Below are 22,386 nucleotides of genomic sequence, written 5' to 3' on the forward strand. Positions count from 1 at the left end.
GGGCGCGCCCCCTGCCTTGTGGGCCCCTCGAGCATCATCTCGCGTTGATTTCACTTCCCAAAAATGACATATATTCCAGAAAAATCTCCGTCCATTTTTATCCCATTGGGACTCCGTTTTATATGGATTTTCTGCAAAACAAAAAACATACAACAAACAAGAACTGGCACTAGGCACTGGATCAATATGTTAGTCCCGAAAATAGTATAAAAAGTTGCCAAAAGTATATGAAAGTTGTAGAATATTTGCATGGAACAATCAAAAATTATAGATACGACGGAGACGTATCAGCATCCCCAAGCTTAATTCCTGCTCGTCCTCGAGTAGGTAAATGATAGAAAAGATAATTTTTGATGTGGAACGCTACCTAGCATAATCGTGATCACATATCTAATCATGGCATGAATATTAAGTTACGAGTTATTCAAAGTAATAGTCTATCATTTGACATAAAAACAATAATACTTCAAGCCTACTAATAAAGCAATCATGTCTTTTCAATATAACATGGCCAAAGAAAGTTATCCCTACAAAATCATATAGTCTGGCTATGCTCAATCTTCACCACACAAAATATTCACATCATGCACAACCCCGATGACAAGCCAAGCAATTGTTTCATACTTTTGACGTTCTCAAACCTTTTCAACTTTCACGCAATACATGAGCGTGAGCCATCGACCACTGGTAGAAAAAGGGCCTGTTGTCCCGGTTCATAAGGGCCTTTAGTCCCGGTTCTGGAATCGGGACTAAAGTGTCGGTACTAATGCCTATCCCTTTAGTCCCGGTTCAATCCAGAACCGGGACTAAAGGGCGCGGCCACGTGGAGCTCCACCTTTAGTCCCGGTTGGTAACACAAACCGGGACTAAAGGAAATTTTACGATTTTTTTTGATTTTCAAATTTCTGAATTATTTTAACCTCTAGTCTGTAATCACCACCCCTCATTACTTCTCAATTTATCCTCTAATCACCCCTCATCATTCCAAATTATCTAACTTCCTGAACGGTCACCCATCCTCCCACTCCCCCAGCCTGAGCACGCTTAACTTCCGGGTTCTATTCTCCATCGCTCCAAGTCTGCACTTGTTGTTTTCCTGACAATACTCAGATGTCGATCCTATTAACCTTCACGAATTTTGCTTGAGCATGAAGTGACACATTTCATAGTTTTATTTTGAAACTATGGTTTTAAAAAACAATAATTATTTAGTTTAACCATTGTTTGAGCACAGTTTGACCGCAGTTTGACCAGATTTGACCAAAATTGAAATAACTGAAATAATTATTTAGTAACACTAATATTCTAGAATAATTAGTTTGACCATTGTTTGACCACAGTTTGCTCACAGTTTGAATTTTTTTCGATTTTTTTCACTCTAGATCTTAAAAGCCCCATAACTTTTTTCTATTAGGTTTTTGAGGATTTTGAAAATGTTTAACGGGGTTCCCCCAGTTAAATTCGGATGTAATTTTTCAAGTAGATAATTTTTCATATAAAAAATGTTTTCATCCGAGTTAGTATGCAAAAGTTATGCCCATTTTTACAAATTTCAGAGAGATTTTGCAACCGCATTAGTCCCGGTTCGTGCCTCAAATCGGGACTAAAGGTCTAATCTTTAGTCCCGGTTTGAGGCACGAACCGAGACCAATGGTTGTGGGCCAGGAGCGAGGCCCATTGGTGTGACACTCCCAAAAATTTTAATTGGTTTTCATCAAAAACTTTGTTGAATTCCTTTTGAGGGCATTTAAAAATTTCTTTTCCAGAAATCCTTCATCTTAAAAACTACCTTTTCTTTGGCAAGGATTTTATTTTTCTTCAAAACTATGGTGTTTGATATTTTGAAATTTCTTCTCTGTTGGTTCCCCCTCAAATTATTTTGGGAGTTTTAATCCTTTTCTCTTAAAAAGAAACTCTATGAAAATTTGGATTTTCATATCCTAGAAACCACCCATGATCTTTGTATTTTTGCCCATGTGATAAGACCCCTCCAAAACCTCCCCTCCTCCTTGTAATCAACCTAAGTTCTCTGTCCCAACTCATCCAAGCAAGTTTTGGATTTTATTCTAATTATTTTTCCCCTCAAATCATTTCTGAAAATTATTTGGAGCCTGAGAGATTTTCAAAGCAAGTACCCTTTTTCATTTGAGTTTTGACCTCAAACCAACTCTCCTGGATAGTCCTTTGAACCCACAACCCAGAACCATCTTGATCCACTCCTCCCCTTTTCAAAATTTTCAAAATTTAGTCTCTGCAAGTTTGGACCAGATTTGCCAAATTTGGTGAAATTCATATCTACACTTCTCCAAAAATTCCACAAAAATTCAGGCAGCCTACTTGAGCAATGAGAAGCCACTACACCAAAAATCAGCTCAAGGAAAAATTCCCAGAGGCCAAAAACATTCTGTCAAACACCTGAGCTGCACTGTTCCTTTGCATTTTCAGAAATTCAGAAAAGTTCAGAGACGCCGCGCCGTTTCTTTGTCAGTGATCGGTCACCGTCCACAGTGCGCTTGGCGCGTTGCGCGCGGCCTCTTCTCCCTGGCCAGCACCCCCGCACGCGCGCTTGGCGTCTTCCCGGCGTCGGTGGCGCCCCTGGCCGCCCGCGCCGGCATGTCTTGCGGCGGCCGAAACCCCGTTACAGCCGACAGGGAACAAGAACGGCGGCTCAACACCGTTCCGCGCCGCCCTTTGCTCCCTGGCTCTACGCGTGGCCCATGCATGCCAGCGCACGCCCGTGGCACCGTCACCGTGGCCCGGCAAGCACGGGACGTGCTCCCTGCCACCGACGGGCCCGCGCCGCCCCGTTCTGTCGATCTCGCCCTAAGCATCAAATCCCAGCCGGGTTAGCACCTAAATGGAGCCAGTGGACCTCCGTGATGGCGCCCAACTCCCTAAGCACCCCCGACCGAGCTCTGCGCCGCCGTAATCTTCACCGGAGACCCCCGTTCACGGCCACCGCCTCGGACTGCCTATATAAAGGGCCCCCGAGCTCACCCTCGTGCACGCATCATCTCTACACCTCACCAACGCCCCGCCAGGCCACCAGGAGGACCTCGAGGAGGTCTCCTCCCCTAGCTCCGGCCGCTCCGATCCGCCTCGGCCTCCACCTCGATTCGCTCCGGTGAGGCCGTCTCCGGCGCCCAAACCCCGTCGGTTACTCCCTCTAGCTACCAGAAGCCTAACCCCCTCCTCAATTTGATCACTGCAGCTCTCTCCGACGAGCCCCTCGATCACCCGAGCCGCCGTCCGCCGGAGCAAGGCTCGCCGCCGACGTCGTACTCGCCGGCGACCACCGCCACCACCAACCGACGCGGAAGGGTGCCCTGAACACGGAGGTACCCTCCGATCTCCCTGCCTCGCTGTGGATCGCCTCCGGCGACCACCGCGGCTCTCGGGCGCCGACGAGCTTCGTCCCCCCCCCATTTGAAAGTTTAAACCTGACGAGTGGGACCCCACCGTCAGCCTCTCTGCCCTCTCTATTGAATCGTTTTCTGGAAGCTCCTTCGGGCAAAATCCGCTTTCCCCTCTGGGCTGGCGTATCTATACGGAAACGTTTTCTGTTTTTATGAGCTAGCCCCTGGGAACTTTCTGTTTCATTACAGATGAGTCCCTGGACAAAAACCTTTATAACTTTTAAACAGAATAGTATTTTTGATTGATTCTTTTTCTGTCCTCTTCAGATTTTTGTCTAGTTTTTTTATCATATTTATTCGAAAGTAATTTTGGAATACTTTTTGTGCACCTCACGGTATTCACGATAGCGCGTATATTTTCTTTATACCATAGATACCGAAGGAGGTGACGGGACCGCAAAATTCACCGAGCTAGGCTCCGACTACTCCGAACCAGGCAAGCATGTTTGAACTTTTGATATGATGAGTGTCTTGGCATGTTTTGCATTTAGTTAGTCTCATGGCATGTTGATGAGCATACCGATGAACGTTATTTCCATGCACTGTTGAGGTAAGTGAGTTCGATGATCCATAAGTGTATGGATGTGGATATGAATGGCCATGTGTTGGCATGAGGATGGGTAAGATGGCAGTGTTGTAGCACGCCAGTCTTATGCCAGACTATGTGACTGCAGTGTCAAACCGTATCGGTCCAGTTCCTCCCATTTCCTTCCCTGTACTACCACATGTTTTCCGCAAGGAATATGGCTTAGTAAGTTGCAAACCGCTTTCCTGGTACACACCAAAAGGAGAGGCCGGGATGATGGTTCCATGGCCCTGGATTAAAGCCAGTCATCCGGTCAGGGGGCATGGGTGTTTCCGGTTGGGACCGAGAGGGGGGCACCCCTTAGAGCGCGCGTATATAAATTTGATCCCATGCTATTCGAGATTGTGATCTCCCCGTCTCAAAAGTTTTTCTTGGACGATGTCTAGGGTGATTCCTAGCATCGAGAGGTAGGATGGGTGTGTACTGGTTAGCTGTGTTTTCTTCCGAAATACCGTAAATGGAACTAGTCCTTCGTGACTACGGAAATCCGTTGGCTGTGGGAAATTTTTGTACAACCTCTGCAGAGTCATATATTCCTTGAATCATCTATTCTATGTCCAAGTTCAGTATCATCTTATCCTGACAAGTGACAGTTTTGATGACAGAGACTCTGGTGAATCACATGAGTGATAAGTCCGGTTAAATGATTATTCCTGTGGATGGACTAACCCGTTTATTTTCATGAATTGAATGTTGATTATGAGTATTATTTACTTGTGAATAAAAGCCCTTTCTGTGATGTCGCTCAGACGTCTGACTGTGCATTTCTTTTAAAGCCCTTTCTGTGATGTCGCTCAGACGTCCGACTATGGCATTTCTTTTAAAGCCCTTTCTGTGATGTCGCTCAGACGTCCGACTGTGGCATTTCTTTTAAAGCCCTTTATGTGATGTCACTCAGACGTCCGACTGTGGCATTTCTTTTAAAGCCCTTTATGTGATGTCGCTCGGACGTCTGACTGTGGCATTTCTTTTAAAGCCCTTTCTGCGATGTCGCTCAGACGTCCGACTGTGGCATCATTTCCTTCTATTTATTTGTTCACCTTTCGAGGCGTCGCTTCAGACACCCGATCGGTTTTCATTTATGTTTTGTTGGGATTTCAGGCGGACTACCGCCGTTTCCCTTTTTACTTACTTCGTTATGCTAATTTTGAATATACATTGGTGAATTAATCGTGACGCATTCATGCATGCATTTGTTATATCTTACGTCCGAACTGTCTTGCGAGTACTTTCAAAGTACTCACTGGCTTGTGGATTTGGCCAGATGCTGAGGAAGGCGATCTCATGGGTGAAGAGTTCGATGGCGAGTCCGACGCCTAGAGGAATCCCAGTCAGTCTCGTGCGACCCTGGATTTGGTCACTGTATTATATCCGCTTCCGCTACCAAATAAATTCGTCGAGCCTCACCTCGACGCTCGATGAGATGCCAGTTTTAGAGTCATGTATCCCACTCCCCGCTGTGTTTTTCCACCACCGCCCTATCCTCGAGTCAGTAGTATGCCTCCACACCACTGTGTCATGTCCGCCATTATGTATAATTATTAGCATGCTTGTAATAATTTGGTTGAGCTGCCGTGGCTCGACCCTGTAATATATTTTATGCTACTGGCTTATTGTATCAAGAATTTGTCTACCAGTAAGGAGAATTTTTCTCATACTGGACTCAAAAGATTGGTTTCTCAATAAATATTTTATTGGAAAACCGGTCGTGACAAGCTTGGTACCAGAGCCAGGCTGACTGTAGGAAGCCACTAGGTGCATCGCTAATTGGTTATTAGCATGTTTGAGCCTTTTCTTATTTTCTTGATTATAGTCATTTTCTGTCACTCAACATAAATTTATGTTCTGACCATGCAGAATTTTTGCCTACTTTTGTAGATGGCCGACAACAGCTGCGAGTCTCAGACCTTCGCCAACGTGCCCGATGGGTTCGTCAAGCTTCTTTCCTTCATCGTTCAGGTCGCGATGGGGCCATCTATGCGCCCAGTCTTCACACTCTGCCAGCACCGAGTCAACGACAGTCTGACCATGCACCAGGTCGCGGTGCAGTTCAAGGGAGGGCGTGGTGAGTTACGCCGCTTCCGGTTCTTGGGAAGAGCCATGCCTACGGAGAAGCATGCTATGCAGATGGCAGCCCGCGAGGCGATAGCTCGTCTCAGGGATGTCCTCCCCGTGATGAAGACTCGTCGTTACCGTTATCTCCCATGCCATGTGCCTTACACCTGTCACTACGCTTTCTCCTGCCCCAGAGGAGAACGAGACGAGGCTTTTGAGATGCTTATTGAGTATCTCCGGGCCCTGGAAGCAGCCTTCGACAACCTGGTGGACGACTTCGTGGCTGCCCGCATGGACTCAGTTCATGGCTGTGCTGCCAACAGGAGGGAGCTCCTACCCACCGCACCGCCACTGACTTGGGTCTCGTCCTCAGCATCTCATGCACCTACTCGTCGCCTGCCTACCACCGAAGAGTTCAACCAAGTTATTGCACCCACTCCAGCACGCACTGCACCACCCTGCGCGCCCACTCCTATTCGTGTTGCTCCGCCCCTGGCACCCGCTCCATCCACTCAGCGCAACACTACACGTATGGAGCCTATTAGCAAGGAGGAAGTCGAGTCTCCAGCCTCGCTACGCCTCACCCTCGGCAGGGCAAAGGAGGTCGTCAACATCTCCGCCTGAGTACGCTTAGCCGTCGTGCAATGTACCGCTTTGTAAGATATGTTTTTATGTACATAGGTTGTGAGAAGTAGCCTGTTTGCGCATCATGTAGGATCTGGAGAAGTGCACTAGCCTAAATAACATGTCAGGATTATGTACGCATATCCTGAGTGACGAATTGTATAATTACCGCTCGCGTGTAAGATATGTAATGAGCAGTCCTTCTCCGTGCACAAAATCGATTTGTTTTTCTTGAGTAAGCTTGGTTATTTGATTTTTAATCGCCAGTTTTATGCATTTCTGGAATTGTTTTGTGACACTTTTTCGCTTTTCTTATGGATTTTACAAAATATATCCCCAGAGTGAAAAATGTCTCGTCCTTGGACTCGTTCCATGCCAACCTCACCAGAGGAAAATTATGATACACAACCCAGCAACAATTTCACGCAAGGACAGTCAAGCCAACAGGGAAATGGATCGGCACTTTCACAAATGTGCCGCCTTTATGAGCAAAGTCAGCAACAACATCAGGAAATGATGAACCAAGTCATCAACATGGGAAATCACCATGGACAGTATCAGCAGCACTCCAAGTTATCTGAGCTGCAGAAGACACGTCCCCAAACATTTTCTCATACTGACAAACCTCTTGAGGCCGAGGATTGGCTTCGAGATATGGAGAGAAAATTGATTATTGCAAAATGTTCAGATCTCGAGAAAGTACTATATGCTCCGCACTATCTTACAGGAGCAGCTGCATCATGGTGGGAGAATTTTCTGCACATGCACCCCAACGAAAATGATATAACCTGGGATGATTTCAAGGAAGGTTTCCGCGGTGCACACATTCCCAAGAGTATTATGAAAATCAAGAAGAGAGAATTTGATGACCTCAAACAAAGGAACATGACAGTGTCAGATTACAACAGTCAATTTACTCTATTGTCCCGCTACGCCAATGAAGAACGTATGACTGAAAGCAAGAAGATGGAGAAATTCCTTGACGGTCTAGCACCCGCGCTTAAATGCCAACTGGTCGTGCACACTTTTCCTGATTTTAAAACACTGGTGGACAAAGCCATCACTCTGGAAAATGAGAGACGCAGCCTGGAGGATATCCGCAAGTGGAAAAGGGACCAAACTAACCATGCTCGCAATCACCGAAGCACGACAGATTTTCATAAGGGTGGGACACACAAATCCTCATCCAATGTCTCACGCCCAATCAAGAATTTTCATGCAAGGGACAAGGAGTTCACATATCGCCCCGGCGTTACTTGTTACGCTTGTGGAGAAGAAGGGCACTACGCCAAACAGTGCCCCAAGCCAAGGAACTCGACCCCGAAGCCAAACAATGGTGGAAATAATTCAGCGCCCAAGCGCAACAATTTCAACCCCAACAACAACCACAGGAAGGGTCATCTAAACCAGTGACCAAAGAAGAAGCACAAAACGCTCCGGATATCGTACTCGGTATGTTTCCTGTCAACACAATACCTGCAACGGTTTTGTTTGATTCTGGAGCTTCTCACTCATTCATTTCGAAAAGTTTTGCTTTGCAAAATAATTTTTCGATGTTTCCCTTGGAAAAATCCATGATCATCAAGTCCCCTGGGATTCAGCAAGTTACTCAGAGTTACTGTCAGAATGTGGTTATTGAGTTCGAAGGATTGAAATTTTACGCCAATCTTATTGTGTTGGAAAATAAAGGACTGGATGTCATCCTAGGGATGGACTGGTTAACCACCAACAAGGGTTTTATTGACTGTTTTAACCGGACCGTAATTCTCACGCATCCCCACGGGAAGACAATAAAAGTATCAGCCAAGGAAAGAAAAATACACCGGCAGCCAAGATTGAATAAGGTGGACGTTTCTGAGTTAAGCAAGGTTCCAGTGGTATGTGAATTTCCAGATGTATTTCCCGAAGAACTACCAGGCATGCCACCGGACCGAGAAATAGAATTCAGCATTGAGCTAGCACCAGGAACCACCCCCATATACAAGAAACCATACAGAATGGCACCATCCGAATTGATTGAGTTGAAGAAACAAATAAAGGAATTACTGGACAAGGGATATATTCGAGCCAGCTCCTCACCTTGGGGATCACCAATTTTATTTGCCAAAAAGAAGGATGGAACACTAAGATTGTGCATAGACTACCGAGCACTTAACATGGTCACAATCAAGAACAAATACCCGATGCCACGAATAAATGATTTATTTGATCAGCTCGCTCAGGCCAAGGTATTCTCAAAGATTGACTTAAGGTCAGGATATCATCAATTAAAAGTACGAACAGAAGATATCCCCAAAACAGCCTTCACCTCCAGATATGGACTATATGAGTTCACAGTTATGCCTTTTGGGCTAACTAATCCCCCTGCATATTTTGTTCACCTCGTGAACAAAGTATTTATGAAGTATATGGACAAGTTCGTTGTGGTATTCATCGACGATATTCTAGTATACTCCAAGACACCAGAAGAGCACGCGGAACATCTCAGGATTGTGCTAGGAGAACTCAGAAAACACCAATTGTATGCCAAGTTTAGCAAATGCGAATTTTGGCTAAGACAAGTAGGCTTTCTAGGCCATGTGCTGACCCAAGACGGTATTGCAGTGGACCCGGAGAAAGTCAAGGCCATACTTGACTGGAAGGCACCAGCCAGCGTAACGGACGTACGAAGTTTCTTGGGAATGGCAGGATATTACCGCAGATTTATTGAAGGATTCTCCACCCTAGCCAAACCAATGACGCAGTTGCTCAAGAAGGACAAGAAGTTTGAATGGACAGAAGCCTGCGAAAAAAGTTTCCAAGAGTTAAAACAGAAATTAACCACAGCACCAGTATTAATTGTGCCTGACATACACAAAAACTTTGAGGTGTACTGTGACGCATCCCGAAAAGGTCTCGGATGCGTGTTGATGCAAGAAGCCAAGGTTGTCGCATACGCTTCACGACAACTCCGCAAGCATGAGGAAAATTATCCCACTCATGACTTAGAAATGGCAGCAGTTATTCATGCACTTAAGGAATGGAGGCATTTCTTACTTGGGAATCAATGTGAAATATACACGGACCATAAAAGTCTCAAATATATTTTCACACAGCCAGAACTAAACTTACGGCAACGACGCTGGTTGGAATTGGTAAAGGATTATGATGTTGGTATCCACTATCATCCAGGGAAAGCAAATGTAGTGGCCGATGCTCTTAGTCGGAACCCCAGCTCCGATGAAAATAGTCTGCAAAGCTTAAGGCCTGAATTCCAACAAGAATTTGCCAAACTCAACTTGTCAATGATCACGGAAGGCACCATATCAAACTTGGAAATAAAGCCCGATCTTGTGGAGAGAATTAAAGAAGCTCAGCCCGGTCACCCCAGTATTGAAGGAATTAAAAGAAAGGTGAGTATGGGCAAGGCCTCGGAGTTCATTGTAGGCGATGATGGAATATTACGGTACGAAGACAGACTCTGTGTGCCAAACATAGAAGACCTCAAACAGCAAATCCTAGCTGAAGCACACACCACTCCATATTGAATCCACCCTGGAGGAACCAAAATGTATAAGGACATTCAGGAAAGATTTTGGTGGCACGGTATGAAGAGGGACATAGCCACATTCGTTGCATGTTGCGATTCTTGTCAACGCATAAAAGCTGAACATCAGAGACCAGCCGGACTACTGCAACCAAACAAAATACCTGAGTGGAAATGGGATGAAATAGGGATGGATTTTATTGTCGGACTACCTCGGTCACGACACGGGAATAATGCCATATGGGTCATCACCGATAGATTAACCAAGGTGGCACATTTTATTCCAGTGAAGGCAACCTACAACACTCAAAAGCTTGCCAGTATTTATCTCTCCCGTATAGTTTGTCTACATGGAGTCCCGAAGACTATAATATCAGACCGAGGCACTCAATTTGTCTCGAAATTCTGGGATCATTTACAACAGGCTCTGGGAACTCAATTGGCCTTCAGTACAGCCTACCATCCCCAGACTGATGGACAGACTGAACGCGTAAACCAAATTTTAGAAGACATGCTGAGAGCATGTGTCCTCACCTATGGAACCAGTTGGGAGGAAAGTCTGCCATATGCCGAGTTCGCATATAACAACAGCTACCAGGCCAGCCTGCGAATGGCACCTTTTGAAGCCCTATACGGACGGAGGTGTCGTACCCCGCTAAATTGGTCAGAGACCGGAGACAGCCGTATCTTCGGCCCAGACATGCTCAAAGAAGCCGAGGAAAAAGTCAAGCTAATCAGGGACCGACTCAAGACCGCTCAAAGCCGACAGAAGAGCTATTACGATCAGAAACATCGTGGGGTCAATTTTAAACCCGGTGAATTTGTGTACCTACGAGTATCACCTATGAGGGGACTACAACGGTTCAAGATTAAAGGAAAGTTAGCACCAAGATTCATTGGACCATTCTGCATAGTGGCACGAAGAGGCACTGTAGCCTACCAGCTAGACTTACCCGAAGACTTGTCCGACATTCACAACGTGTTCCACGTCTCTCAATTAAGGAAGTGCGTAAGCAAACCAGAGAAGCAAGTATCCCATGAGAACATTGACGTGCAACCAGACCTCACTTATCAGGAACGCCCAGTAAAAATATTAGAGGAGTCTGAAAGGAGGACCCGGCAGAAAACCATCAAATTTTTCAGAGTTCAGTGGAGCAATCACACCGAAAGTGAAGCAACTTGGGAAAGGGAGGATTTTCTTCGGACAGAGCATCCACACTTATTTAAGGATCAGCTGAAATCTCGGGGACGAGATTTTTCCTAAGGGGGTAGGTGCTGTGACACTCCCAAAAATTTTAATTGGTTTTCATCAAAAACTTTATTGAATTCCTTTTGAGGGCATTTAAAAATTTCTTTTCCAGAAATCCTTCATCTTAAAAACTTCCTTTTCTTTGGCAAGGATTTTATTTTTCTTCAAAACTATGGTGTTTGATATTTTGAAATTTCTTCTCTGTTGGTTCCCCCTCAAATTATTTTGGGAGTTTTAATCTTTTTCTCTTAAAAAGAAATTCTATGAAAATTTGGATTTTCATATCCTAGAAACCACCCATGATCTTTGTATTTTTACCCATGTGATAAGACCCCTCCAAAACCTCCCCTCCTCCTTGTAATCAACCTAGGTTCTCTGTCCCAACTCATCCAAGCAAGTTTTGGATTTTATTCTAATTATTTTTCCCCTCAAATCATTTCTGAAAATTATTTGGAGCCTGAGAGATTTTCAAAGCAAGTACCCTTTTTCATTTGAGTTTTGACCTCAAACCAACTCTCCTGGATAGTCCTTTGAACCCACAACCCAGAACCATCTTGATCCACTCCTCCCCTTTTCAAAATTTTCAAAATTCAGTCTCTGCAAGTTTGGACCAGATTTGCCAAATTTGGTGAAATTCATATCTACACTTCTCCAAAAATTCCACAAAAATTTAGGCAGCCTACTTGAGCAATGAGAAGCCACTACACCAAAAATCAGCTCAAGTTAAAATTGCCAGAGGCCAAAAACATTCTGTCGAACACCTGAGCTGCATTGTTCCTTTGCATTTTCAGAAATTCAGAAAAGTTCAGAGAGGCCGTGCCGTTTCTTCGTCAGTGATCGGTCACCGTCCACAGTGCGCTTGGCGCGTTGCGCGCGGCCTCTTCTCCCTGGCCAGCACCCCCGCACGCGCGCTTGGCGTCTTCCCGGCGTCGGTGGCGCCCCTGGCCGCCCGCGCCGGCGTGTCATGCGGCGGCCGAAACCCCGTTACAGCCGACAGGGAACAAGAACGGCGGCTCAACGCCGTTCCGCGCCGCCCTTTGCTCCCTGGCTCTACGCGTGGCCAATGCATGCCAGCGCACGCCCGTGGCACCGTCACCGTGGCCCAGCAAGCACGGGACGTGCTCCCTGCCGCCGACGGGCCCGCGCTGCCCTGTTCTGTCGAGCTCGCCCTAAGCATCAAATCCCAGCCGGGTTAGCACCTAAATGGAGCCAGTGGACCTCCGTGATGGCGCCCAACTCCCTAAGCACCCCCGACCGAGCTGTGCGCCGCCGTAATCTTCACCGGAGACCCCCGTTCACGGCCACCGCCTCGGACCGCCTATATAAAGGGCCCCCGAGCTCACCCTCGTGCACGCATCATCTCTACACCTCACCAACGCCCCGCCAGGCCACCAGGAGGACCTCGAGGAGGTCTCCTCCCCTAGCTCCGGCCGCCCCGATCCGCCTCGGCCTCCACCTCGATTCGCTCCGGTGAGGCCATCTCCGGCGCCCAAACCCCGTCGGTTACTCCCTCTAGCTACCAAAAGCCTAACCCCCTCCTCAATTTGATCACGGAAGCTCTCTCCGACGAGCCCCTCGATCACCCGAGCCGCCGTCCGCCGGAGCAAGGCTCGCCGCCGACGTCGTACTCGCCGGCGACCACCGCCACCACCAACCGACGCGGAAGGGTGCCCTGAACACGGAGGTACCCTACGATCTCCCTGCCTCGCCGTGGATCGCCGCCGGTGACCACCGCTGCTCTCGGGCGCCGACGAGCTTCTCCCCCCCCCCATTTGAAAGTTTAAACCTGACGAGTGGGACCCCACCGTCAGCCTCTCTGCCCTCTCTATTGAATCGTTTTCTGGAAGCGCCTTCGGGCAAAATGCGCTTTCCCCTCTGGGCTGGCGTATTCTATACGGAAACGTTTTCTGTTTTTATGAGCTAGCCCCTGGGAACTTTCTGTTTCATTACAGATGAGTCCCTGGACAAAAACCTTTATAACTTTTAAACAGAATAGTATTTTTGATTGATTCTTTTTCTGTCCTCTTCAGATTTTTGTCTAGTTTTTTATCATATTTATTTGAAAATAATTTTGGAATACTTTTTGTGCACCTCACGGTATTCACGATAGCGCGTATATTTTCTTTATACCATAGATACCGAAGGAGGTGACGGGACCGCAAACTTCACTGAGCTAGGCTCCGACTACTCCGAACCAGGCAAGCATGTTTGAAATTTTGATATGATGAGTGTCTTGGCATGTTTTGCATTTAGTTAGTCTCATGGCATGTTGATGAGCATACCGATGAACGTTATTTCCATGCATTGTTGAGGTAAGTGAGTTCGATGATCCATAAGTGTATGGATGTGGATATGAATGGCCATGTGTTGGCATGAGGATGGGTAAGATGGCAGTGTTGTAGCACGCCAGTCTTATGCCAGACTATGTGACTGCAGTGTCAAACCGTATCGGTCCAGTTCCTCCCATTTCCTTCCCTGTACTACCACATGTTTTCCGCAAGGAATATGGCTTAGTAAGTTGCAAACCGCTTTCCTGGTACACACCAAAAGGAGAGGCCGGGATGATGGTTCCATGGCCCTGGATTAAAGCCAGTCATCCGGTCAGGGGGCATGGGTGTTTCCGGTTGGGACCGAGAGGGGGGCACCCCTTAGAGCGCGCGTATATAAATTTGATCCCATGCTATTCGAGATTGTGATCTCCCCGTCTCAAAAGTTTTTCTTGGACGATGTCTAGGGTGATTCCTAGCATCGAGAGGTAGGATGGGTGTGTACTGGTTAGCTGTGTTTTCTTCCGAAATACCGTAAACGGAACTAGTCCTTCGTGACTACGGAAATCCGTTGGCTGTGGGAAATTTTTGTACAACCTCTGCAGAGTCATATATTCCTTGAATCATCTATTCTATGTCCAAGTTCAGTATCATCTTATCCTGACAAGTGCCAGTTTTGATGACAGAGACTCCGGTGAATCACATGAGTGCTAAGTCCGGTTAAATGATTATTCCTGTGGATGGACTAACCCGTTTATTTTCATGAATTGAATGTTGATTATGAGTATTATTTACTTGTGAATAAAAGCCCTTTCAGTGATGTCGCTCAGACGTCCGAGTGTGGCATTTCTTTTAAAGCCCTTTCTGTGATGTCGCTCAGACGTCCGACTGTGGCATTTCTTTTAAAGCCCTTTCTGTGATGTCGCTCAGACGTCCGACTGTGGCATTTCTTTTAAAGCCCTTTATGTGATGTCACTCAGACGTCCGACTGTGGCATTTCTTTTAAAGCCCTTTATGTGATGTCGCTCAGACGTCCGACTGTGGCATTTCTTTTAAAGCCCTTTCTGCGATGTCGCTCAGACGTCCGACTGTGGCATCATTTCCTTCTATTTATTTGTTCACCTTTCGAGGCGTCGCTTCAGACACCCGATCGGTTTTCATTTATGTTTTGTTGGGATTTCAGGCGGACTACCGCCGTTTCCCTTTTTACTTACTTCGTTATGCTAATTTTTGAATATACATTGGTGAATTAATCGTGACGCATTCATGCATGCATTTGTTATATCTTACGTCCGAACTGTCTTGCGAGTACTTTCAAAGTACTCACTGGCTTGTGGATTTGGCCAGATGCTGACGAAGGCGATCTCATGGGTGAAGAGTTCGATAGCGAGTCCGACGCCTAGAGGAATCCCAGTCAGTCTCGTGCGACCCTGGATTTGGTCACTGTATTATATCCGCTTCCGCTACCAAATAAATTCATCGAGCCTCACCTCGACGCTCGATGAGATGCCAGTTTTAGAGTCATGTATCCCACTCCCCGCTGTGTTTTTCCACCACCGCCCTATCCTCGAGTCAGTAGTATGCCTCCACACCACTGTGTCATGTCCGCCATTATGTATAATTATTGGCGTGCTTGTAATAATTTGGTTGAGCTGCCGTGGCTCGACCCTGTAATATATTTTATGCTACTGGCTTATTGTATCAAGAATTTGTCTACCGGTAAGGAGAATTTTTCTCATACTGGACTCAAAAGATTGGTTTCTCAATAAATATTTTATTGGAAAACCGGTCGTGACAATTGGTCCCGGTTCATCCCACCAACCGGGACCAAAAGGTCCAGATGAACCGGGACCAATGGCCCACGTGGCCCGGCCGGCCCCCTGGGCTCACGAACCGGGACCAATGCCCCCATTGGTCATTGGTCCCGATTCTGGACTGAACCGGGACTAATGGGCTGACCCGGCCTGGACCAAAGCCCTGTTTTCTACTAGTGGACATAGCACTATAGGTGGAATAGAATGGTGGTTGTGGGGAAGACAAAAAGGAGAAGATAGTCTCACATCAACTAGGCGTATCAACGGGCTATGGAGATGCCCATCAATAGATATCAATGTGAGTGAGTAGGGATTGCCATGCAACGGATGCACTAAGAGCTATAAGTGTATGAAAGCTCAAACTGAAACTAAGTGGGTGTGCATTCAACTTGCTTGCTCATGAAGACCTCGGAAATTTGAGGAAGCCCATCATCGGAATATACAAGCCAAGTTCTATAATGAAAATTCCCACTAGTATATGAAAGTGATAACTCAAGAGACTCTCTATATGAAGAACATGGTGCTACTTTGAAGCACAAGTGTGGTAAAAGGATAGTAACATTGCCCCTTCTCTCTTTTTCTCTCATTTTTTTTGTTTTTTTTGGTGGGCTTCTTTGGCCTCTTTTTTTATTTTTAAAGTCCATAGTCTCATCCCAACTTGTGGGGGAATCATAGTCTCCATCATCCTTTCCTCACTGGGGCAATGCTCTAATAATGATGATCATCACACTTTTATTTACTTACAACTCAATATTACAAATCGATACTAGAACAAAGATATGACTCTATATGAATGCCACCGGCGGTGTACCAGGATGTGCAATGATCTAGCGTAGCAATGACATCAAAAAATGGACAAGCCATGAAAACATCATGCTAGCTATCTTACGATCATGCAAAGCAATATGACAATGAATGCTCAAGTCATGTATATGATGATGATGGGAGTTGCATGGCAATATATCTCGGAACGGCTATGGGAATGCCATGGTAGGTAGGTATGGTGGCTGTTTTGAGGAAGGTATATGGTGGGTTTAAGGTACCGGCGAAAGTTGCGCGGTACTAGAGAGGCTAGCAATGGTGGAAGGGTGAGAGTGCGTATAATCCATGGACTCAACATTAGTCATAAAGAACTCACATACTTATTGCAAAAGTCTATTAGCTATCGAAACAAAGTACTACACGCATGCTCCTAGGGGGATAGATTGGTAGGAAAAGACCATCGCTTGTCCCCGACCGCCACTCATAAGGAAGACAATCAATAAATAAATCATGCTCCGACTTCGTTACATAACGGTTCACCATACGTGCATGCTACGGGAATCACAAACCTCCACACAAGTATTTCTACTAATCCACAACTACCCACTAGCATGACTCTAATCTCACCATCTTTATATCGCAAAACTATTGCAAGGAATCAAACATATCATATTCAGTGATCTACAAGTTTTATGTAGGATTTTATGACTAACCATGTGAATGACCAATTCCTGTCATCTCTCTAAATAGATATAAGGGAAGCAAGAGAGTTTAATTCTTTCTACAAAAGATATGCCCACGCTCTAACAAATATAAGTGAAGCAAAAAAGCATTCTACAAATGGCGGTTTTCTATGTAAAGAGAAACAAGCAATCCAAACATCAAATGATATAAGTGAAGCACATGAAGCATTCTATAACGCCATACTCAAAAGATATATGTGAAGTCTTAGAGTATTCTATAAATCAACCAGGGACTATCTCATACCAGCATGGTGCATAAAATAAAAATGAAAACTAAATGCAAAAGACGCTCCAAGATTGCACATATCGCATGAACGAAACGAATCCAAAAACATACCGATACTTGTTGAAGAAAGAGGGGATGCCTTTCGGGGCATCCCCAAGCTTAGACGCTTGAGTCTCCTTGAATTTTTACTTGGGGTGCCTCGGTCATCCCCAAGCTAGAGCTCTTGCCTCTCTTCCTTATTCTCACCTCGATACATTGTCGATCATCGAACACGTCATCCACACAAAACTTCAACAGAAAACTCGGTAAGATCCGTTAGTATAATAAAGCAAATCACTACTCTAAGTACTGTTGCAAACCAATTCATATTTTGTTTTTGCATTGTGTCTACTGTAATATAACTTTTCCATGGCTTAATCCACTGATATAAATTGATAGTTTCATGAAAGCAAGCAAACTATGCATCAAAAACAGAATCTGTCTAAAACAGAACAGTCTGTAAGAATCTGAACATTCACCATACTTCTGATACTTGAAAAATTCTACCCAAATTAGGAAAAATAAACAGTTTGTATAGTAAGACAATGCAAAAAGAATCAGAACCATTTGACGTTCCAGCTAAAAATGTAAAATCGTGCACTACAGCCAAAGTTTCTGTCCTGCACCGTACAGACCATCAAGCAAATGTAAACATCCTAAAGGAAAACCTTGGCACATTATTTTTATAATACAATGGAATTTTACAAGGGGATACTTATTTTTTTTGAAAATTTTCTATAATCAAGATTCACAAATTTGCCGTGAGCATGTACAAAGTTCAAGGAGCTCTCCCACTTCAACAATGGTTGTCTTTCTCACTTTCACTTTCCTTTTTGAAAAAGTTTTGGGTTCCCTCTTTATTTTTTTTGTTTTTAAACTATATATAAAAGCACTAAACAGAAATAAATAACTCTCTAAAATTTCCGGGTTGTCTCCCTGGCAGCGCTTTCTTTAAAGCCATTAAGCTAGGCATATAGTGCTCAAGTAACGGATCCAGCCGGATCCCAAGGTATATCAAAGCCAGTTTAAATTAACAATGATTTGTAATTTAGTAGTGAGCACAAAGTAACATATATCATGAAACAATGAATTCTAACTCTCTTCCTATGCATCGGCATGTCATAAAAGAACAATTAATGCACACAAAGTAAAGGCCAATGCATAGTATAAACAGTTTCTTGCAATTTTATCATATTGGAAACATAGAGAGGTGGAGATATAGTTCCTCTCTCATAATAATTGCAAGTAGGAGCAGCAAGCACATGCATATTATATTCATCAAAATCATCATGTGCAACGGTATAAGGCAACCCATCAATATAATCCTTAATAAGGGTAAACTTCTCCGATATAGTGTAGTTGGGAGAATTCAAAAAGATAATAGGACTGTCATGCGTGGGTGCAATAGCAACAATTTCATGTTTAAAATAAGGAACTATAGCAAGTTCATCTACATAAGCATAATTCATATTGGCATCTTGGCCACAAGCATAGCAAGCATCATCAAAAATGGATATTTCAAAAGAATCAATGGGATCATAGCAATTATCATAGCATTCATCCTTCGGTAAGCATGAAGGGAAATTAAACAATGTATGAGTTGAAGAGTTACTCTCATTAGAAGGTGGGCACGGGTGATCAATACGCTCTTCCTCCTTTTGTTCTTCGCCCTCCTCCTCATCTTTTTCATCCAATGAGCTCACAGTTTCATCAACTTCTTCTTCCATAGATTCCTGCAAAATATTAGTCTCTTCTTGGACAACGGAGACTTTCTCAATAAGTGCATTAATATCGGAATTGTATTCATAATTCTCATCACAATATTTAAGGATAGCTAAATTTCAGGTCTATAAACCGAATCATCAAAATCTTCAAACTCTTTAAACATAGATTCAATTTCATAAAAGCACCCATAAAAGCAACAAATTCTTCTATTTGTTCCACATCATAGTAATCATATATATATCATTAGCATAAGAAGCTAAGGTTTTATTATCATTAAATTCGCATAAAAAGGGAAGGTGTGGAGCCTTCATCCTAGAGCAACAAGTATAACCATATCTCAAGCATAGTTGCCTAGCATACCAATTCAATATATGAAGTTGATCCCATAATAGTATCCATTTTTGTGTCAAGAGGTAATCCCTAAAGTATTCACGTTGATCTAACATTACTCCCATTACATAATTGAATGGGGTTTTCTCAGGATTATTAAAGTAGTGCATAATATCTTTCACATAACCAGCATCGAGGGTTTTAGTAGGTTCCCCATCTCCACGAGCAGAAAGTACACCTAATTTTTTGGTATTTCGTGTTCCATATCCATAACTAAAGATAAAGAACAACTAAGAACAGAAAATAAAAATTACTTAGTGATAAAGCAAACAACCACACACGAGAATATTCACCCCACGCTATTGCTCCCCGGCAACGGCGCCAGAAAAAGGTCTTGATAACCCACAAGTATAGGGGATCGCAACAGTTTTCGATAAGTAAGAGTGTCGAAGCCAACGAGGAGCCAAAGGTATAACAAATATTCCCTCAAGTTCTATCGACCACCGATACAACTCTACGGACGCTTGACGTTCGCTTTACCTAGAACAAGTATGAAACTAGAAGTACTTTTTAAGGTGTTTTTGGATAGGTTTGCAAGGTAATAAATAGCATGTAAATAAAAGGTAGGGGCTGTTTAGATAAAGACGCAACTAAGTTAGTTTTAGTAGAGAGCTTTTTGTTACGAGAAAGTTATTTGTCCCTAGGCAATCGATAACTACACCGGTAATCATTATTGCAATTTTATTTGAGGGAGAGGCATGAGCTAACATACTTTCTCTACTTGGATCATATGCACTTATGATTGGAACTCTAGCAAGCATCCGCAACTACTAAAGATCATTAAGGTAAAACCCAACCATAGCATTAAAGCATCAAGTCCTCTTTATCCCATATGCAACAACCCCCTTATTCGGGTTTGTGTTTCAGTCACTCACGCAACCCACTATAAGAGAATCATGAACGTATTGCAACACCCTACACCGCGGATCCCTCACGCTTGCGCGAGATGGAGAGCACCATAGGACAGCACCAATAATAAAAGAAGCAACTCAAACCAATCACGATCATCAAATAACCCATAGGACAAAACGGATCTACTCAAACATAATAGGATAGCCACACGTCAGTGGGAAATAATATATAGCGTTGAGCACCATGTTTAAGTGGAGATTATAGCGGGTAAGAGAGAGGTTACACCACTGCATAGAGGGGGGAAGAGTTGGTGATGATGGCGGTGAAGTTGTTGGTGAAGATTGCGGTGATGATGATGGCCACGGCAGTGTTCCGGCACCACCGGAAGAGAAGTGGAGAGGGGGCCCCTTCGTATTCTTCTTCCTTGACCTCCTCCCTAGATGGGAGAAGGGTTTCCCCTTTGGTCCTTGGCCTCCATGGCGTGGGAGGGGTGAGAGCCCCTCCGAGATTGCATCTGTCTCTCTGTCTCACTCTATTTTTGCGTTCCCAGATTCTACCCTTTCACCGTTTCTTATATTCCCAAAGATCCGTAACTCCGATTGATCTAAAATTTTAACACGATCTCTATCCGGATATTAGCTTTCTTGCGGCGGAAGAAGGGAACCAACCGCCTTGCGGGGTGGCCACGAGGGTCAGGGGCGCGCCCCCTGCCTCGTGGGCCCCTCGAGCATCATCTCGCGTTGATTTCACTTCCCAAAAATCACATATATTCCAAAAAAATCTCCGTCCGTTTTTATCCCGTTTGGACTCCGTTTGATATGGATTTTCTGTGAAACAGAAAACATGCAACAAACAGGAACTGGCACTGGGCACTGGATCAATATGTTAGTCCCAAAAATAGTATAAAAAGTTGCCAAAAGTATATGAAAGTTGTAGAATATTGGCATGGAACAATCAAAAATTATAGATATGACAGAGACGTATCATTCGCCGACCGAATATTCCTTTATGACCGCTAGCTTTCGGCTTCACCCAGTCTGAGGTACACGTCCGGCTGACCCGGCAGTAACAATCGCAGAGGTGCTCCCCTTATGCCCTAGCCGAATTGATAGGAACGTAGGGCATAAACACAAGAGCCGGACAACCCAGCTTGGCCAAAACTTAAGTCATATCGATGCATATAATGGCGAAGAAAAAGGTGCATCTGTAAAAATAACACATGTGCGGCAGGCATAGAGCCTGGATCATAGTTATATTAATCTTCTATATAAGAAGCCCCCAGGTATAATGAGTGCGCTTAGCGCGTACAAATTGTGCAGTCAAGACACATTTTAACCTTTGAAGGACGCGAAGAAAAGGAAGAGAGACAGAAAAATATAGATAACGAATATATAAAAAATTGACGGATGTAAGGAGACAAACACAGAGTCCGGCGCTAGGTGTAGAACCTTCGGAGTCTGGCCGCGTTCCATGGGTTTGGCTCGACTCGATTGTTCGATGCATCCCGCAGACGGTACGCTCCACCGGTCAGAACTTTGTCAATAACAAAGGGACCTTCCCATTTGGGTTTGAGCTTGTCCTTTCTCTTCTCTGGTACGCGTATAATGAGTTCGCCAACATTATAAGTTTTGGCCCGTACTTCTCTGCTTTGATATCGTCGAGCCTGTTGTTGATAGAATGTGGATCGGGCTTTTGCCACGTCACGCTCCTCCTCCAGGGCGTCCAAACTGTCCTGCCGATCTGGCTCGGCTTCTTTCTCTTCATACATGCGCACGCAAGGTGAGTCATGAATGATGTCGCAAGGCAGTACCGCCTCTGCCGTACACCATAAAAAAGGTGTGTATCCGGTAGTGCGATTTGGCGTGGTCCGCAGCCCCTATAGTACGGAGTCAAGCTCCTCGACCCAGTGCGTATCTGATTCCTTCAAGGACCGCACTAGTCCGGGTTTAATGCCGCTCATTATAAGACCATTTGCTTGTTCGACTTGACCGTTAGTTTGAGGGTGATAGACGGATGCATAGTCGAGCTTAATGCCCATTTTGCCGCACCAAGTTTTTACCTCATCGGCTATAAAGTTCGAGCCATTATCGATGATGATACTGTGGGGGACAC

Source organism: Triticum urartu, chromosome 2A, assembly GCF_056163025.1.
Source record: "Triticum urartu cultivar PI428250 chromosome 2A, HENAU_Tu73, whole genome shotgun sequence".
Lineage (NCBI taxonomy): Eukaryota > Viridiplantae > Streptophyta > Magnoliopsida > Poales > Poaceae > Triticum > Triticum urartu.